This window comes from Schistocerca piceifrons, chromosome 10 (genome assembly GCF_021461385.2).
Source record: "Schistocerca piceifrons isolate TAMUIC-IGC-003096 chromosome 10, iqSchPice1.1, whole genome shotgun sequence".
In the NCBI taxonomy this organism is placed as follows: domain Eukaryota; kingdom Metazoa; phylum Arthropoda; class Insecta; order Orthoptera; family Acrididae; genus Schistocerca; species Schistocerca piceifrons.
Genome location: NC_060147.1, coordinates 136,175,549 through 136,195,287, shown reverse-complemented (window position 1 = coordinate 136,195,287; position 19,739 = coordinate 136,175,549). Strand labels below are relative to the sequence as shown.

Below are 19,739 nucleotides of genomic sequence, written 5' to 3'. Positions count from 1 at the left end.
CCTCGCGACGCTGCAAGATGGCGCCTGTGAGCCGCTGGGCGGGTGTTCGCGGCAGAGTAGGTTTGTGAGAATGAGCGACGGGAGGCGTCTCCCGCGAGGGCGTCCGCGTCGCGACGGTGGTCCGGTTTTATTTCGGTGCTCCCCAGCCCAGACATTCTGGACGGCAGCCACGGCGGCTCCGGCGCTGCCAACTTCTCCGGCGGAAAAACACTTTCAGGTAGGTTAAGTAGCGCTCCCGTACAACGTCCATTCAAACTGACGCCTCTAAGCCGTGGCACACCTACATACGCGGTGATGAGTCAAAACATTATGACAACTGACCACCGCGAGATTGAATGCCAGCTGTTGGCACTGCGGACAATTTATGTTGCAAAGGAAGTATGTAGGCGGTGCAGAGGAATTCTCCTAACAGATACGGGCCACAAACTTGGAAATTGGCTAACGTAAGCGACTATCACGAAAGGCAGTTGTCATGGCCTGGCGACATCACAGAATATGGAGATCGGAGATTTCGCTGCTCTGTAAAGCACTGTACAGTGTTAATATTAACATTATTATTATCATCATGAAATTATTATTACTCTTACTACTAATAATAATAATAATAATAATAATAATAATAATAATAATAATAATAATAATAATAATAATACTAGCGAACCTGGCAATGCTTTGCAACTGTTGAACATGTATTGGAATTGAATGTAAGTCGTAATCTCTCTCTCTCTCTCTCTCTCTCTCTCTATCTCTCTATCTCTCCATCCATCTCCTTCTCTTGCCCCCCTCTATTTTCTCCCCCTCCTCGTCTTCCCCTTCTGTCTGTTCATTTCCCCCCTCCCCTTCTTTTCCATCTCTTTTTCTTCTTCCTCTCTGACATTCAACCTTCTTTATTGGGGTTGCAAAGGAAACGTAGATTGTGGAGTGAAATCTCTTAAAATGAATGGATAAATCGATTTAGGTAACTGGTGTAAAGGGTGGAAGGGAGAACTCTTCTGCTCCTGGAGCTGTGTGGAGTCTGAGTCATCAGTCTCCTGATTGGTGAGATGCGCCAACCTCTTCATTTCAGAGTAGCAATTGCAACCGACGGCCTCAGTTAGCTTCAACGACAATACTTCATAGTTTTGATCTGTAAACCGGTAGAAATGCAGAGTTTACGATTATTCAGAAACCATAGTAGTATTCTAGTCATAAGTCGATTAGCTATAAATACAAAAGCCCGTTCTCAAAAGTGACTGCGACAAAGAAAACAAAGCAGCACTCAGTTGTGTATACCACTTTTGTTTCAAACTCTTTATAAGGGAAAAGAATACATGTGGAAGACATAATTTGTCTAATATTTTAAACGTCGTGATACCCAAGTTAAAAATGACTGCGAGAAAGATAATGAAGCAGTACATGTTCACTGCACAGCATTTTATTCTCGCAACTGGTTTTAACAGAAACTCCATACGTTTTTTAAACAAATATATAGCCTATGTCGGTATGAATATTAGTAGAGTACCGTGTAATAAATTGAAATAAAACGGTAAAGAGGTATTTGCTAACGAAATTTCCCTTTTATATGTTACATATTTATACTGTATATTAGGTGAATTTGAAAATTATACCGCCAGAGTTTTTTCGAATGCGTATTAGAGACTCACATAAAAACTTAAGATAATTTGAAGGAGAACTTGTGGAGGTTTTGCCAACAACATATCCCCTTTATGTATTAAGTATTCATTTATATGCCATATATATAAAAAATATGCACCCTTTGCCCATCTGAACGCTTGTGTGGGTATCGTGAAAAATTAGAAGTAAATCGGCCAACTACTCCCGAGATTTTTCGTAATAATGTTAAACTACAACCTGCTTTACATAATAATATAGATTATTCTTGTTATCGTTGTTGTTGTTCATGCCACACACAACTTTTAATGTTGAGTTACTAAGGATTACTGGTTAGAGTATTGATGTATTGCCAGGTGAAAAAAAGCATAAATAAATAAAATTAACTATTCCTCAAGCACGACTTGACTTACGTGATCGATTTCTAATTTCTCTCTGATGTTCACAAGTAAACTGCACCCCTAAGTACTTTATTTCCACTGATCTCAACTGATGTACTGTGATAAACTGACGATAAGTGTTTGACATTCTATCTGTGGGAAAATGAAAATGATACATTAAGTTACTGCACAATAAATCGCACAGTTTGCTTGCAGACCCACAGATTAGAAATGAATTCAAAACTTAAATTGCTGTCAGTTTCCAGCTGATTGTTCAATAAACAAATTTTTATACTCACGATTTTCTAAGACGTCATTCTGTTGACTGGCCTGATGTGCATTCCATCTCCGGGCTGCCTAGCATCGCCTACATACGTAACATTCGACTTGTGGAGGCTCTACAATTTAATTTCTAACGGTCACTGTCCCCCTGCAGGCAAATGCCCGAACGTTAATCGAGATTACTGTGTGCTACACGCTCTTACACACTAAAAATTTTCTCCCCACAAATATTACACCGTATGTCATAATAGAGAAAAAGCAAGCAAAGTATATGTGGCAGGTGTCATTAGAGCACAGTTAATAAAGTCATTTCTTGAAATAATGGATAAACTAGGCGCTCATCTTTTTGTGTTTCCCACGCTGGTCTCGTTGTGAACTCATGGCTCAATAGTCGAAAATCTAGGTGGTGGTGATTCCAAGCTCGGATGCAAAGAGGCCTAGGTGTTATTCTGTGATATTCAAAAGTTTTATAGATGCGCTTCACAAACCATTCTTGAAGATTAAACCTTTGCAAGTTAGGACAATAGTGATGTAAAATAGTAATCAGCACTCCGAATTTAAGTTACACTTCTTTTTTATTACTTTTGTTGCAATATCACTTCACAATACAAAACATACTTGAAAATACCTTCCTCACTGTTAAAGTTCAAATTTCATAAACTGACCACAATTTCTGTCTTTTTAACATGACAAACAAGACTTGACTCTCTAATAACCGCTTACGCGACCAAAAATCAGAGTTACAAGTACGTCAAAGATCATAGTAACAAAAGAAAGAATACACATAAGAATAATATCATTGCAATATAAACCTATCGATGTATCAAAGTACCTCTACATTAATGAAATCAAATCTGAATGTTGTCACAGAAACATGTTAATTATTTTACAGAAACACAGTAGAATATTGCTGGTATCGAGAGGTTGAGGTGAGGTGCCGTAATGGTTACGTAATTCAAGTACCATTACAACTCTCTCTCTCTCTCTCTCTCTCTCTCTCTCTCTCTCTCTCTCTCTCTCTCTCCACTAGCTTTTGCCTGCGGCTTCCACACGTGGATCTCGAACGTGCATGAATTTTCAAAAACCCTGAAACTTATTATCAATGAGAAAAACGTGTATGAACAAATGCAGGGGAAGTTGTCAAAAGGGCACAACGGTATAGAATCGATGTGTTTGTAAGCGCAGATACAGATAATTGAAGTGCGGAGTACCAATAGGACTGAATAGGGGGAAAGCTTAGTTCAGATGGCTCTGAGCACTATGGGACTGAGGTCATCAGCCCCCTAGAACTTAGAACTACTTAAACCTAACTAAGGATATCACACATCCATGTCCGAAGCAGGATTCGAACCTACGACCGTAGCAGTCGCCCGGTTCTGGACTGAAGCGCCTAGAACCGCTTGACCACAGCGGCCGGCGGGAAAGCTGTGTTGTATTTGAAAACATTACGAAAATTAAAGAATATTTTTATACACAACGTCTGATGTTTTGCCCATAGGAACGATTATAAACAAATTAACTGATGTAGTGACCGGCGAGCAAGCTATGTAGAGTTGTGCGTGTGATTTGTATCAATCCACTTACATCGATGGAAACATCTGAAGAAACGTACGAAAGTGATTTTTAGTGTCAACACGACAAACGTATCGGCGATAATACAGTAGCGTCAACTCGACGAACTTCTCAACGATAACAGTTACATCGTTTCAATAATGAAATCAAGAATGCCTATGGACAACAGTATTAAACTGTTAACATTGTTATTATTATGATAACAAAATGTTTCAAAAGAATACTTTTTATGGATTCTATCATATCTATTCTGGTTTATCTATTTTGGTTTTATAAAATTTCCGCTACCCCGCGTTTTTCCTTCCAATACAATGATATGATCATTACACGAAACTGAGTCGATCCACATAAAAAGAAACTGCCAATTTTATTCATTTTCATGGACAACTCGGGGTTGACAAAAAATTTGATTATGGCAAAATTGCTTTCACAGAAATGCACCTAAAAGTTCCCTACATCTCCTATGGATTCAGACTTCCCAAGAAAACACTCTAAACTGTAGATAACTCGGCTTCTAAGCGACGTATCAAGATGAAACATGGACCAGTTTTTAGGTTAGACCTCCAATGATACAACTGTGAAAACCGCATCCAGTTACGTGCAGTAGTTTTTTCGTCATGCGTGCACAAACATAAGGCCAGAGAGATGGACGGCCAAACAAACGTACAAAAATTCTAAAAATAATTTTTGTGGCTTCTATTGCTGTTACAAAGACATCTCATATTACGTTTTCTTAGCTATCTCCGATGTGCAGATATCGTCCATTTACAATTTTATTATATGTACGTACTGTCATCAATTCCAAGGAAATACGATGCAATAGAAATTTAAGGCGACTTAATCTCCCTTCAACCTCCACTAAAATCATGGTCAGTTGTTTGTCACCTCCCTTAAAACCGTGATGAAATATTGGTCGCTGTACCAGGGAGTGCCGTAACTGTAATGTGGTGATTCAGTCTAGTTTTGAGGCAGTTCCACGCGGGCGGCGCGCCTATTTTTAGATTCCCGCCTTCCCACTGCTTATCCGCCCGTCCTCTCTGCCCTCGCGGTCCAGTTCTCCTCCGCGTATCCCCCCTCCACGCCGGCCGCTCTCCCAACAGACGGCGTGTGACGTACCGCGGGCAAAGAGGACGGCCGGAGAAGACGAACCAGCATCCTAGGCAGCGCGCGCCGGCCAGTCTGGTGTGCGCCGCGCTCTGGAGTGCATTGTTTTTCCGTTACGAGCTGCGTTCGACTCGCGATGTGATGAACTCCCGTAGGAGGGTATAGCACACCTCACCGCCGTACCCTCCCGCGCAGCTTTCGGGTCCTTCCGCAGGCTGCACACCAACTGAAAGAAGCGAGGAAACGCTGCGTTCGCCGCCTGCGCGGACTGCCTTCGCATCTCCGGAGCGGCGTCCAGTTTTCGATTTCATTTTTCGCGGGAAACGCTCTTCTCCGCCGGTCTACGGCGTGTGTCCTAGCGCGCTGTACAGCTGTCAGCAGGAGCTGACAACCCACTCGTCTGGCTAGCATTTCAGCACGTGTCTTCGCTAGAGCTTTTCAGACTGTTACCGATGTACACCAGTATTTTTATATAAACTCTTTTTGCCTTTGCTGAAAGACATTACTTTAGAAAACTATTTACAAATAAACAGTGTGCGACTGTCGTCGTGATTTAGAACAAAAGTAGTACAAATGCGCAAGGGGAACTGTGATACAGTGCTGTGATAACTTATTTTAATCAGTGTACAAAAAAGAAAAAAAATCTATTTTATTCCTATAAACATTATATTTGTGGAACAGTACTTACATTTTATTTGCGATAGGCACTGGCATTTTTTGCATATGAACTGTCGAGAGACTTTTTTATCGAATTAAGATTCTTGCTGTCCAATTTTAGAGGAGCATTTGGCTTTTATAGAGTTATTGCACAAGTTGGTTCGTGTTTGTTGCGGGACCGCTTCCAGACTGACTTTTTATTAGCACTGTGCAATTACTGTTCTTGGCGTGAGCCACCGTCCATTTTCGTGTAGTTGTACAGGACATTGTGACAGGCGTCATCTTCGTACTTTCGTTTATTGTTGGAACTTTTGTTGTTGCGAATCATAAGGCTGTGCGTTGTGACGAGACTGTGTTGTATTCGAAGAAACTGCGTCCGTAGCTATTAAGTGATCGTTTGTGATATACTTGTGAATCAAGACATTGGGGAGAGAGTTGGTGAAGCAAAGAAGTCTTTCAAAACTTGGTTTGTGAACACTGTACGAGTACAAACAGTATACGTAATTTTAAATAGTAATAGACGCGTTGTTGCGCATCTGAGATAGATATCTTTTAGAGAACTTGTAAGCTGAGAGATAGTTCAGAGCTTATACATACGTAACAAAGCATCATCAACCATGCTGGTAGTCTTCATGTGCATTATGATCAAGATCCTGGACTTTTCCAGCGGCCCTCTCAAGCCGAAACGCAGAAGAAGCAAGCGCCGGATGCTACGAGGTAAGCCATTTGCTGGCGACCGCCATTCTATTGCCGCTGATCCAATCACGTGCGACCTTTCTGAAAGCTGCACCAATGAGAAAGACCGTCACTTCCAAGCCCTGCCCTGAGGGTTTCCTGTTTATTTATAAAATGTTGCTTTGTTGACCTTTTTTCTGCACTCTCCGTGTGTTTACTTTTTTTGCCTTCAAATTTATTACCCTCCACGCTTTCCACGTGCGCGCACACACACACACACACACACACACACACACACACACACACACACACACACACACACTGCAGCTCTTTGTCTCGTGCTGCCTGCTAACTGCTAAGTTTAGAGCAGAGGGGTTGTTGCTCTGCCCTCGTATATTTGGAACCGCGCGACCAACGCCCATCACAGCGTCACAAACGTTTCTCGGCAATGAGAAATGCTCAAAGCGACGCCAGATCACGCGGCGGCCATCTTAGCAGCGTCACTGTTCGTGAGGTCAACAATGACGCGTTTGTCACTTCGCATTTGAGATTCACTGCAATAGTCTCCTCCCATTTCAGTTAAAACCTTTCGATGATTCTATGGTATTATAGATTCTGCGTCTACTTTTTTGTATTGTGTACTTCAAACATTGTCCGATGATTCTCAAATACCTTAGTGTTTATTACATAAGATAAAACACTTTTTCTCTGCATTTTACAGCGCTAAATTTTACACTGCCGTACTAGGTATCGGTTCCAACCCGTTTACGGGAACTGCTATTTCAAAGATGATTTCTATGCCCATTTTCTAGTGTTACGACACTGTTTCGAAGTTATGAAACAACCAAAAATATTATGAAGTAATAATTACAATATTTCAGTAAGAGGTGACAGTTGAGGCAGTTAATTGAAGTAACCCACACACTGCTGACTGTTTAAACTATCGAACATCGCAGCGGAAGCTAGTTCTTCATACGTATCACTATTTGACATCATATTTCGTGAACTGTGTGTCGTACAATGACATAATTTTGCTGGTACATTCAGTGGTATTTTTGGATACTGTCTGCAAAGTGTGTTGCGAGTTGAGTTAGTAGTAAAGAAGTAACAAATTAAAAGGCCTTGTTGAATGCTGAAGCTTTACTGCACAAACAGCCAAAATGTAGTAAGCGATAAACTTTTTTTTTTTTCATTTCGTCATTTTGTGGAAGCAGTCACAAGAAAAGTGTGAAATTTGTCGAAAGTCGCTAAGTGCTCTCGTTCCCAAATACTTCATGAATATAGTGTTGGGTAATGTGCACACAGTGAGTTACATTCCTTCAACACACACACACACACACACACACACACACACACACACACACACAGTCACTTAATCTAGTACTTGTCTTACTGTGGTAAAATTCTAACATGACATTATAGCTATTAATGAGTAGATTAAGACAGCATTTTAAAAGTTTAAATTCGGTCAGTAATTGTGTGAAATATTGAACATTAAATTTTTGCTGCCCCTGAAAGCCATTAGTTAGGCAGCGTGCGACTGGGACCATGTACTGTTTTTTCCGTTTAGAAAACAGATATTTCCTCCTTTCGTTCGACTCTGTACAACGTATCATCAGTGTCTACAAATTTTTCTATTCAAAAGATGTGATGTGCACAAACTATATTGATTGCAAAGTTGACTTTAATCAAGTGTCGAAATGCCAATCACGAAGTTATTTGTAATGATAGTGTGAATAATATATAAGGGAAAAGTAGCTAACTTGAGCATCACTTTGGTACTGTTACCCTTTTCTAAACTATTTATGTCTGTGTTGTAGATATGTTGTTGTGGTCTTCAGTCCAGAGACTGGTTTGATGCAGCTGTCCATGCTACTCTATCCTGTGCAAGCTTCTTCGTCTCCCAGTCCCTACTACAACTTACATCCTTCTGAATCTGTTTAGTGTATTCATCTCTTGGTCTCCCTCTACGATTTTTACCCTCCACGCTTCCCTCCAATATTAAATTGGTGATCCCTTGATGCCTCAGAACATTTCCTACCAACCAATCCCTTCTTCTAGTCAAGTTGTGCCACAAATTCCTATTTTCCCTAGTTCTATTCAGTACCTCCTCATTAGTTACGTGATCTACCCATGTTATCTTCAACATTCTTCTGTAGCACCACATTTCGAAAGCTTCTATTCTGTTCTTGTCTATTTATCGTCTGTGTAATAAAGCTGGTTTCTGAAACACTATTTTTGGAAAATACAGTGTGCTGTCAGAGTATTTTCAACATACCTGATAAAAATATCAAAATATCCATTACTAATCTAGTTATTTAATTTACTTTTGTTTTATGTTTTTGTTACTTTATATTTTATGTTCATGGTTTTTTTGGTTTACCGTTCCACGTAAGTGTATTTTGTTAGTTGAAAATAGTAAGTAACCCGTTATTGTGATAGAGAATAATTACAATATATGTTAATCTGTAAGGAAATGCTTAAAACATAAGTTTTTCTTACACTATGCACATAAAATGAACAAAATTTCTTCATGTAATATACCCACAGACAAGCCAATATAAAACAAAATTCAACGGGATTTTAAATTGTCGCGGGTGACACGCTAAAATCCTGATTTCTATCACGCATATTTCACTACATTGGCAAGCCTTTTCGAAGAGAACCGATTATACATCAGTGCCTGCAGCTTGATTATATCGTTTGAAGTCTTCTTACAAATGTCTCAGTCATGGACTGTGCAGCTGGTCCCAGCGGAGGTTCGAGTCCTAGCCTCGGGCATGGGTGTGTGTGTTTGTCATTAGGATACTTCAGGTTACGTAGTGTGTAAGCTTAGGGACCGATGACCTTAGCAGTTAAGTCCCATAAGATTTCACACACACTTGAACATTTTTGAACACAAATGTCTTCCAAGATCGGAAGCTGTACACGTCCATGGCTGTAGCTGTCCCGTGGAGCCCTTTGGTAGTGGGTTATTACTTCAAATTATTACAAAAGTTAATTGTTCAGTTTTCAAGAACATTAATTACGTGTCAAATTTTATAGGAAAAATTTTTTTACGTATCGTGCTTTCGAAGATGTTCCCTGTAAAATTAAAATACCAAATTACATTTCAGGGTGTTTTATCGCTTGAAAGTGAAACTGCGCACAGTGAAAACATAACTACATAACTGAAAATTACGTCATGATGATGATCATCATCATCATTTAAGACTGATTATGCCTTTCAGCGTTCAGTCTGGAGCATAGTCCCCCTTATAAAATTCCTCCATGATCACCTATTCAGTGCTAACATTGGTGCCTATTCTGATGTTGAGCGTATTACTTCAAAATCATTCTTAACCGAATCCAGGTACCTTCTCCTCGGTCTACCCCGACTCCTCCTACCCTCTACTGCTGAACCCATGAGTCTCTTGGGTAGCCTTGCTTCTCCCATGCGTGTAACATGACCCCACCATCTAAGCCTGTTCGCCCTGACTGCTACATCTATAGAGTTCATTCCCAGTGTTTCTCGATCCCCGGCTGGGTCGGAGATTTTCTCCGCTCAGGGACTGGGTGTTGTGTTGTCCTAATCATCATCATTTCATCCCCATCGACGCGCAGGTCGCCGAAGTGGCGTCAAATCGAAAGACCTGCACCAGGCGAACGGTCTACCCTACGGGAGGCCCTAGCCACACGACATTTCCATTTTGATTTCCTCATTGTGGACACCCTCCTGCCATTGTTCCCATCTACTAGTACCTGCAATCATCCTAGCTACTTTCATATCCGTAACCTCAGCCTTATTGATAAGGTAACCTGAATCCACCCAGCTTTCGCTCCCATACAACAAAGTTGGTCGAAAGATTGAACGGTGCACAGATAACTTAGTCTTGGTACTGACTTCCTTCTTGCAGAAGAGAGTAGATCGTAGCTGAGCGCTCACTGCATTAGCTTTGCTACACCTCGCTTCCAGTTCTTTCACTATGTTGTCATCCTGTGAGAATATGCTTCCTAAGTACTTGAAACCGTCCACCTGTTCTAACTTTGTTCCTCCTATTTGGCACTCAGTCCGTTTATCTCTCTCTCCCTTGTCATTACTTTCGGTTTGGAGATGCTAATCTTCATACCACAGTCCTTACATTTCTGATCTATCTCTGAAATATTACTTTGCAAACTTTCAATCGAATCTGCCATCATAACTAAGTCATCCGCATATGCGAGACTGCTTATTTTGTGTTCACATATCTTAATCTCACCCAGCCAGTCTATTGTTTTCAACATATGATCCATAAATAATATGAACAACAGTGGAGACAAAAAATGGTTCAAATGGCTCTGAGCACTATGGGACTCAACTGCTGTGGTCATAAGTCCCCTAGAACTTAGAACTACTTAAACCTAACTAAACTAAGGACATCACACACATCCATGCCCGAGGCAGTATTCGAACCTGCGACCGTCGCGGTCGTGCGGTTCCAGACTGTAGCGCCTTTAACCGCTCGGCCACTTCGGCCGGAACAGTGGAGACAGGTTGCAGCCTTGCCTTATCCCTGAAACTACTCTGAACCATGAACTCAATTTACCGTCAACTGTAACTGCTGCCTGACTATCCATGTAAAGACCTTTAATTGCTTGCAAAAGTTTGCCTCCTATTCCATAATCTCGTAGAACAGACAATAACTTCCTCGTAGGAACCCGGTCATATGTCTTTTCTAGATCTATAAAGCGTAGATACAATTCCCTGTTCCACTCATAACACTTCTCCTTTATTTGCCGTAAGCTAAAGACCTGGTCCTGACAACCTCTAAGAGGCCTAAACCCACACTAATTTTCATCCAATTTGTCCTCAACTAATACTCGTACTTTCCTTTCAACAATACCTGAGAAGATTTTACCCACAACGCTGATTAAAGAGATACCTCTGTAGTTGTTACAATCTTTTCTGTTTCCATGTTTAAAGATTGGTGTGATTACTGCTTTCGTCCAGTCTGATGGAACCTGTCCCGACTCCCACGCCATTTCAATTTTCCTGTGTAGCCATTTAATTACATAATGGAAAAAAAATACTTATTGCACTATTTTGATCCCTCTCCGAGTACACACCTTCCAAATTCCATCAAGATCGTTTATTGACACTTGGGAATGTGCCCATGTTAGCGATATCAAACGTCCCAAAACTTTTGTGAAACAAATTTTACGAAATGTAACTCTCGAAGAGTTGGAGAGAGAATGGCAACAAACTATAAGGGACGATCAAAAAGTTTCCGTTCGATGGCCGTACAGTCGACAATCAATATGCCAACCGGGCACTGAGACGACCAGTCACAGCGACGCACCAGTTTCGAGATGCCCGTTTGGTAAAACACCCGTGTCGTGATGTGGGAACGAGTCCGCAACTGTCTGTTGCACGTCCTCGTCAGACAGGAATCTTCGACCCTGCAAGACCTTTTCTAAGTGACCGAAAGCGTGATAATCGGACAGGCACCGTTCTCTAGGGATGCAGACGCCAGGTTCATTGAAAGCAGTAAGCAAAGGGCTCCGGTAATCGAAGAACTGGGTCAACATCACCTTTCCAGCAGATGGATGGCGCTTGAACGTCATCACACGACAGATGACACCACTACCGCACACACATTCTTCATTCTCCGATTGATGTCTACCAGTCAGAAGCCAAGAAAGGAATAACAGCACGTTGGTACGACACATTTGGTAATACAGTCACCAATGTTCAGGTTCCGCATTTACTGCACGCACGTCGGGGAGAGGCGAATGCCACACTGATCCCCTTGCCTTCATGTCGGTGCTTATATACCCTCATCGGAGTCGCGCTTTGTTGCATATACGCTGCAGCAAAGCCCTCAAACGGAAATTTTTTGACCGACCCTTATACAAAAGGAATCATTACAAAAGAATATTTTCAAGTGGTGCACCGAAGACTGGCGATCAGGTTACCGATCTCCCCTAGTTTCACAGCGATGTTAACGGTGCACGGAAGACATTTGCTGCCATCGAGACAGAATGACCGACGACGCCACGTGTCCGCATACTGCAGGCAACCGCAGTGTGTGGGGCACCTGCTACTGGAATGCAGTGACTTGGACAAGCCGAGAAACATATTACTCAAACGTGTGGTGAAAGGCGGAAACTGGGCAAGCAGCAAGAGTGAACTGGGACAGCTATTTTTAAAGGACTTGTATGAATTTTGTAACCTAATAGCGTTTCAAATGGAGAAGTTTCAGTCAGAAATTGCAAAACAAACTGTACATTAATTTTAAGGCAGAAAGGGAAACCATTATACTGTAAGAGAATCGTGCATTATGTGAAATATCTTTTTTTCGTATCTACTACAAAAGTCGTAATTCAGTAAACAAATGTAGTATTGGTCCGTGCAATGGAGCGTGTTGATGATGATGATGATGATGATGATGATGATAACAATAATAATGACATGAAAAAAAAATGAAATGATCGTATGGCATTGTTGGCCGGGAGGCCCCATGGGGGGAAGTTCGCCGTATTGCAAGTCCTTTTTAGTTGACGCCACTTCGGCGACTTGCGAGTCAATGATGAATAACACACAACACCCAGTCATCACGAGGTAGAGAAAATCCCTGACCCCGTCGGGAATCGAACCCGGGACCCCGTGCGCGGGAAGCGAAAACGCTACCGCAAGACCACGAGTATTATAAACGCGTGATGGATCAGCTAATCACCGGACGTCGGTGGAATGCATTCAGCATTACTCAGAGCCTTTAACGTGCAAGATAATCTTCGTGAGAGAAGTTTGGTCTCCGCTCGCAGTAGAGGTCAATCGTATCTGTTACGTTACGTGTTATCGCTTTGTGGAATCGCTATCTCAAGGTTTCTCTTTTCAACCATGCACCCTTTTAAGTGCCCTGTTGTAGCGCTCTAATTATCTCTACGTTCTGAGCGGTGCGCAGTTTCCACCAGGTTCTGGTTACGATGAGCAATTATTTTATTGAATAGAAATACAGATAACAGGGAACGGTTTCATACGCACTGTTTGTTTGTTTCTAAACTATAGTTTTCAAACCGTTTCAGTGTCACCTTCATGTGGAGCATGCGGAACTTGGGTATTTGTGCTCAGCGTGGTACTGACTTGCGTCAGTTTGGGCGGTATTGGTGTTGATATCTAACTGACACCTTCCAGTTACGTAGCTGGTCAGGACACGGTGCCATTCATAGGTTGCCTGTCCAACGAACCCAGGAGCAACATAAATGTGATTTTCAGTATTTCAGATAACTATCGACTGAATCTCAAAAATTTAAAATGCCGTCTTAATCTACCCATGAAGAGCTATACTATTACCTTACAGACTTTACACAGTAAGACAGCTTATACACCTAGAAATTATGTATATGTCATAAGGTAGAGTAACTCTCCGCGCACAAATTTCCTGGGTTACATTCAAGCAATAATGGACAATGAGAGCACCTACCTATTCCCACCAAACTTTGAACCATAATTCCAAACTTTTACGAAACTCTTTCTCCCTGACACGTACCACAAAATGATGAAAGGAAAAAGTTTATCACTGGCTACATTTTCGCTGTTCGTGCAGTAAAGCTTCAGCATCACACGTGACGTTTTAATTTATTACTTCTTTACCACTAATTTTATTCGCAACACACTTTGCAGACAGTATCCAGATACGCCACTGACTGTACCTGCGGAATTACATCATCGTACTCGAACGACAGTGAATGTACCTACAAAATTGTCATCGTACGACACACATTTCAGAAGATATGACGTCATAAACATTAAGAAGCAGGGAAAACACGTTTTTCTTAAAACGTGGCGCAGATTTCCCAGACTATATTCATCCAGTCTTGGTCTTTAGTGTTTCATTATTCTGTGTGTAAATAATATGATACTAATGAAACCAGCACAAATGCGGTTTTGCTTCTTCAACTGCAAGGATTTTACATGCCTAAGGTCAAATATTTTACTCATTAACTCAGTTGTAATCAGACGACTGAAACAGTTTTGTAAATGGGAGTTCGATTCTTTAAAGAATCAGGCGTCTGACGTTTCCAGTCCGCTAGATACACTGTCACCAGGAAACTGACAGCATACAGAATGAGCTCCACCACTACAGCTTTCATATCAAACCTGGTAACGCCCATTGTAAGCTAGGTGTACAAGCGAGGGTCTTCCAATCTGGGAGACCTTTCGCGAATAATACTCGTCGTGTAAAGTTCGACCCCTCATGGAGACGGGAGCCTACGTCTCTCGAAAGCTGCTCGCCGTAGCTCACAGACGAGGAAAACTACACCATCTTTTCCGGCAGAGGTGAGAGCACTCGCATAGTGCTGAATAGCCATTTGCGTCCCAGATTTGTGCCGTATTTCACAGTTTGTACCCTACCTCATATTGGTAATAAATTCTGCCGTACTCACGCGCAGATTAAATGCAACTACCCACGAAACTACGTGCTTTGAGCCATAATATGTGGCCGTGGTACGTTTCTGAGCGAAGAAATCGCCCGGTTTACCTCCTAAACTGAGGGTATCCAACCTTTTGACTTATCTGACACACAGTGGAAGAAGGCGAGTGTTTTGGAGCAGCACATGACATACTTAACCACAAGAATAAGCGCCGAGAGGGAGGGGGGGGGGGCGGGGGGGGGGGGGAAGAAAAATACGGAATGGGCCAATGAGAGAATATTAAATATTGATTTTATCATAACTTTACAGAAACGAAATTTTATCGAATTCATTTTTATTTTTATTATTTTTATTTTTTTATTTCACAGATTGTGCGATAGTTTCTCACCTCTTGGGCCGCATTGATAACTGTTTCGGTCTGCATACGGGTCGTGCGTTGGACACCCTTGTCAACTAACAGCTTGAACAGAGAGCACATTCCGAAAGTTCTGGACCTAAACAATGCAACGCAGCAAATAACATATAAAAGCATCATACACTATTGTACAGAATTAACAAACCCCAATTTAATATGTAAAATATGAATGAAATACTAGCGGGTCACCCACATGATGGCTGGAAGTTCCAGCTCTGTAGACGTGTACCAACGCTGTCGGGACAGTTGCCACTACTATTGCGATGGGTACGCACTGCGAGTGAATGTCAGCGATGTGTCGGCAAAAAAAGTAATGAAGAAAGCTGCCAGTATGTGGACTCGCGTCAAAGTTGTGCATTTAATTAGATTGTGCTGGGAAAGGCCAGCGTTATGGGATTTGCAATTACTGTACTGTAGGAACTGAGATACATCTACATCTACATCCATACTCCGCAAGCCACCTGACGGTGTGTGGCGGAGGGTACCCTGAGTACCTCTATCGCTTCTCCCTTCTATTCCAGTCTCGTATTGTTCGTGGAAAGAAGGATTGTCGGTATGCTTCTGTGTGGTCTCTAATCTCTCTGATTTTATCCTCATGGTCTCTTCGCGAGATATACGTAGGAGGGAGCAATATACTGCTTGACTCTTCGGTGAAGGTATGTTCTCGAAACTTCAATAAAAGCCCGTACCGAGCTACTGAGCGTCTCTCCTGCAGAGTCTTCCACTGGAGTTTATCAATCATCTCCGTAACGCTTTCGCGATTACTAAATGATCCTGTAACGAAGCGCGCTGCTCTCCGTTGGATCTTCTCTCTCTCTTCTATCAACCCTATCTGGTACGGATCCCACACTACTGAGCAGTATTCAAGCAGTGGGCGACCAAGCGTACTGTAACCTACTTCCTTTGTTTTCGGATTGCATTTTCTTAGGATTCTTCCAATGAATCTCAGTCTGGCATCTGCTTTACCGAAGATCAACTTTATATGAACATTCTATTTTAAATCACTCCTAATTCCTACTCCCAGATAATTTATGAAATTAACTGCTACCAGTTTCTGACCTGCTATATTGTAGCTAAATGATAAGGGATCTTTCTTTCTGTGTGTTCGCAGCACATTACACTTGTCTACATTGAGATTGAATTGCCAATCCCTGCACCATGCGTCAATTCGCTGCAGATCCTCCTGCATTTCAGTACAATTTTCCATTGTTACAACCTCTCGATACACCACAGCATCATCTGCAAAAAGCCTCAGTGAACTTCCGATGTCATCCACAAGGTCATTTATGTATATTGTGAATAGCAACGGTCCTATGACACTCCCCTGCGGCACACCTGAAATCACTCTTACTTCGGAAGACTTCTCTCCATTGAGAATGACATGCTGCGTTCTGTTATCTAGGAACTCTTCAATCCAATCACACAATTGGTCTGATAGTGCATATGCTCTTACTTTGTTCGTTAAACGACTGTGGGGAACTGTATCGAACGCCTTGCGGAAGTCATGAAACACGGCATCTACCTGGGAACCCGTGTCTGTGGCCCTCTGAGTCTCGTGGACGAATAGCGCGAGCTGGGTTTCACACGACCAATACAAAGCAAAGTTTGTTGGCTGAAGTGGGTACAGTGCGCAACACCTCCACATATGAAATCTACCAAATATCCACAGTTCAAGGAATCAGGCACAGATTTTTATAAATAGACTAATTAACATAGAGAGACACGTGAAGTAATATTTGAAAGTAATCGTTTTGGAAATCAGGCAATTGCTATTTAACGTAAAGTAATACAGGAGTATCTGTAATTTTATATGACAGTGTATTTATTGATTATATTATATGTTCGGGGTTGAAGAACAGATATTCAGAAGTTTACGAGTGGTTTCTTAAGTCAATGAAAGTGCAGAAGTATTTATCAGATACCGGCCCTATTTGACTTTTGAACTTTTATGGGTATCAAGGTGAAATTGGTATAATGTTATTTCATCGTAACTGTTACTTCACCAAATATGAAAGAGAATAAACGTAGGTCATGCTAGAAATAGAAGTGTCACAAGCAATCTGTCTTCCACAATAAGGGATTTACGCATAACAGTATCTAGAGTGGCAGTTTGTGGTCCAGTAGTAAAGAGTATTTCTTCCATCACCGTCGCTGTCATTCTTGTAAAATTTCGATTTGTGGATTTTCCATCACAAGCCCTGCAATGAAAATCTTGCATTCTCCAAAACCATCCCACCGCTTAATTCGTTCTCTTATCCAACATGAGCATGGTCGTTCATGTTTCTTCTTTGCCACCGAAGTATTAAAGGTGCATCTCTAGCCCGACGCTCTTCCATCGCCAAATTCTTCCTTTACGCACAGAACTACGACTGAAAAATCTCGCGTATAGTGATCTCTCGTCTCTCTCTCTCTCTCTCTCTCTCTCTCTCTCTCTCTCTCTCTCTCTCTCTCTTTCTCTCTCTCTCTCACGCACTTCCCCTGCTGCGTATAAACGCTTCCGACATTTGCTCTCTCAAGACTTTCAGACACTTACAGGAACTACTCGGAAGGAACTGTCAGCGAAAATTCGCACCTGGTGTGCTATCTGAGTCTGGTAGACTGTCTGAGGGAGGAAAAAAAAAATCTTGTGCCTCAGTCCTATACGGAACAGTACTCACCGCTGTAGCCGATAGGCGGTGGAGATGGAAGCCACCAGTTGTGTATCAACAGCAGTACATCCCACACTGCAGTGTGGGCGTAGTGTCGCGTTACAAGCAAAGTATATAAATTTCACCTCAAGATGAGCCTGATAGGGCTCGCAGTCTAGTTAATGGAGATTAACAAAAATTTCTAAAGTGATCGTCATTATCTGATTTTATATAGATTTTATTTGGAATTAATACAGATATAGTGATTTTATGCTCTAGTCGTAAGTAGCTGGACCGCTTCAGTTGTGACAGTTTCCACTTCTTTTCCTGCTTCAGCTGTCGTAACCACCGTACTGCAAAATTGTTATTCAGTTTCTTGTAATTTGGAGGCGAGACTTCCACGGCGCACGGTATTAACGCTGCCCTGAAACGCGGTCCCCGCCACGCATCGCCTGTGTGTCTGCTGAGCATACTCGCTACGTTATCTCCACTCTCGTGCAGGCGCGCTGCGTAGTGAGCAACAGATGTTTGTACAGGTGGTTGTTCTTTGGTTTCCACTGGCAGCCTGCCGCTCTTACAGTAGATCCACCAACACTGTCATAGTTCTACATCTACATCGTACTCCGCAAGCCACCTAATGGTGTGTGGCGGAGGCTACTTTCCGTACCACTATCTAATCCCTCCAACCCTCTTCCACTCACGAATAGTGGGTGGGAAGAATGATTGTTGGTAAGCCTCTGTACTGGCTCTAATTTCTCGAATTTTCTCCTCGTGGTCAATACGCGACATGTTGTGGACGGGAATAATATGTTGTCTGACTCCACGTGAAAAGTGCTGTCCCGAAATTTCAGTAGTAAATCCGTGTTGCACAATAGAACGCTGCACTAGTCAGGAAGTACAGCGAAAGGTGGTGTGGGGAGCAGGTTAGTCTTCGCGCATCTTCGACGTCAGAGCCATTTTCTTTGTAGACTCCGGCTTTCAACAATCTCCAAAAAAAAGTAGAGCGGTAAAATAGAAGAACCTTTCTGACCATACCGAGCGAGGTGGCGCAGTGGCCAGGACTCGCATTCGGGAGGACGACGGTTGAAACCCGCGTCCTGTCATCCTGATTTAGGTTTTCCGTGACTTCTCTAAATCGCTTCAAGCAACTGCCGGGGTGTTACTTTGAAAGGGCGCGGCCGATTTGCTGCACTATTGTTCCCTAATCCGAAGGGCCATGACCTCGCTGTTTAGTCCGCTACCCCCAACCAACCAAATGTGACCGTTTCTGGCAGTCTGCTTTGCAGGAAATGTATGGTCTAGATGATGTTGCGTGAGGATTACAATACGCTGGAGGAACGCACCCATTCTTGTAACCAAAGGAAAATCTGACAATAAAGCTGGAAGCTCGTTTCCAATAAAGTCTAGATAAATACGGCCTGTGAGACGATGACATAACGCAACAGGCCCTGTCACCTGATTGCGTTTGTTACCACACGACACATTTATAGAGAAACTTTCTTGAAAGTGTCTTCCCCACAAATCGATGTGGGTCGCCTTCGAAGCACTGATGTGAGTTACGAGTGGTGTTGGCATCAACACGATAGAAGGTGGCTTCGTCAGTAAATAGTATCAATGGGAATAGTCGGCATTTGCAGTGGACCAACGGCAAAATTCCAACGTCTACCTTTATGAAATTACAATGAAATGAATACCCCTAGCTGCATACAGGCTGCCGGCCGCGGTGGCCGAGCGGTTCTAGGCGCTTCAGTCCGGAACCGCGCGACTGCTACGGTCGCAGGTTCGAATCCTGCCTCGGGCATGGATATGTGTGATGTCCTTAGGTTAGTTAGGTTTAAGTAGTTCTAGGGGACTGATGACCTCAGGTGTTAAGTCGCATAGTGGTCAGCAGAGCCATATGAACCATGCAGGCGTTGATATAAGTCGACGGGGACAGTTGAAAATGTGTGTCCCAACCAGGACTCGAACCCGGGATCTCCTGCTTACATGGCAGACGCTCTATCCATCTGAGCCACCGAGGAC

At 42.4% G+C, this 19,739-nt stretch overlaps 1 non-coding gene across 1 annotated transcript; it reads right to left on the bottom strand.

Annotated features, from left to right (window-relative positions):
- Positions 1 to 19,664: 19,664 nt before the first annotated feature.
- Trnat-ugu lies at positions 19,665 to 19,739 on the bottom strand. Its single transcript has one exon. It is a non-coding gene; the product is annotated as a tRNA-Thr (tRNA).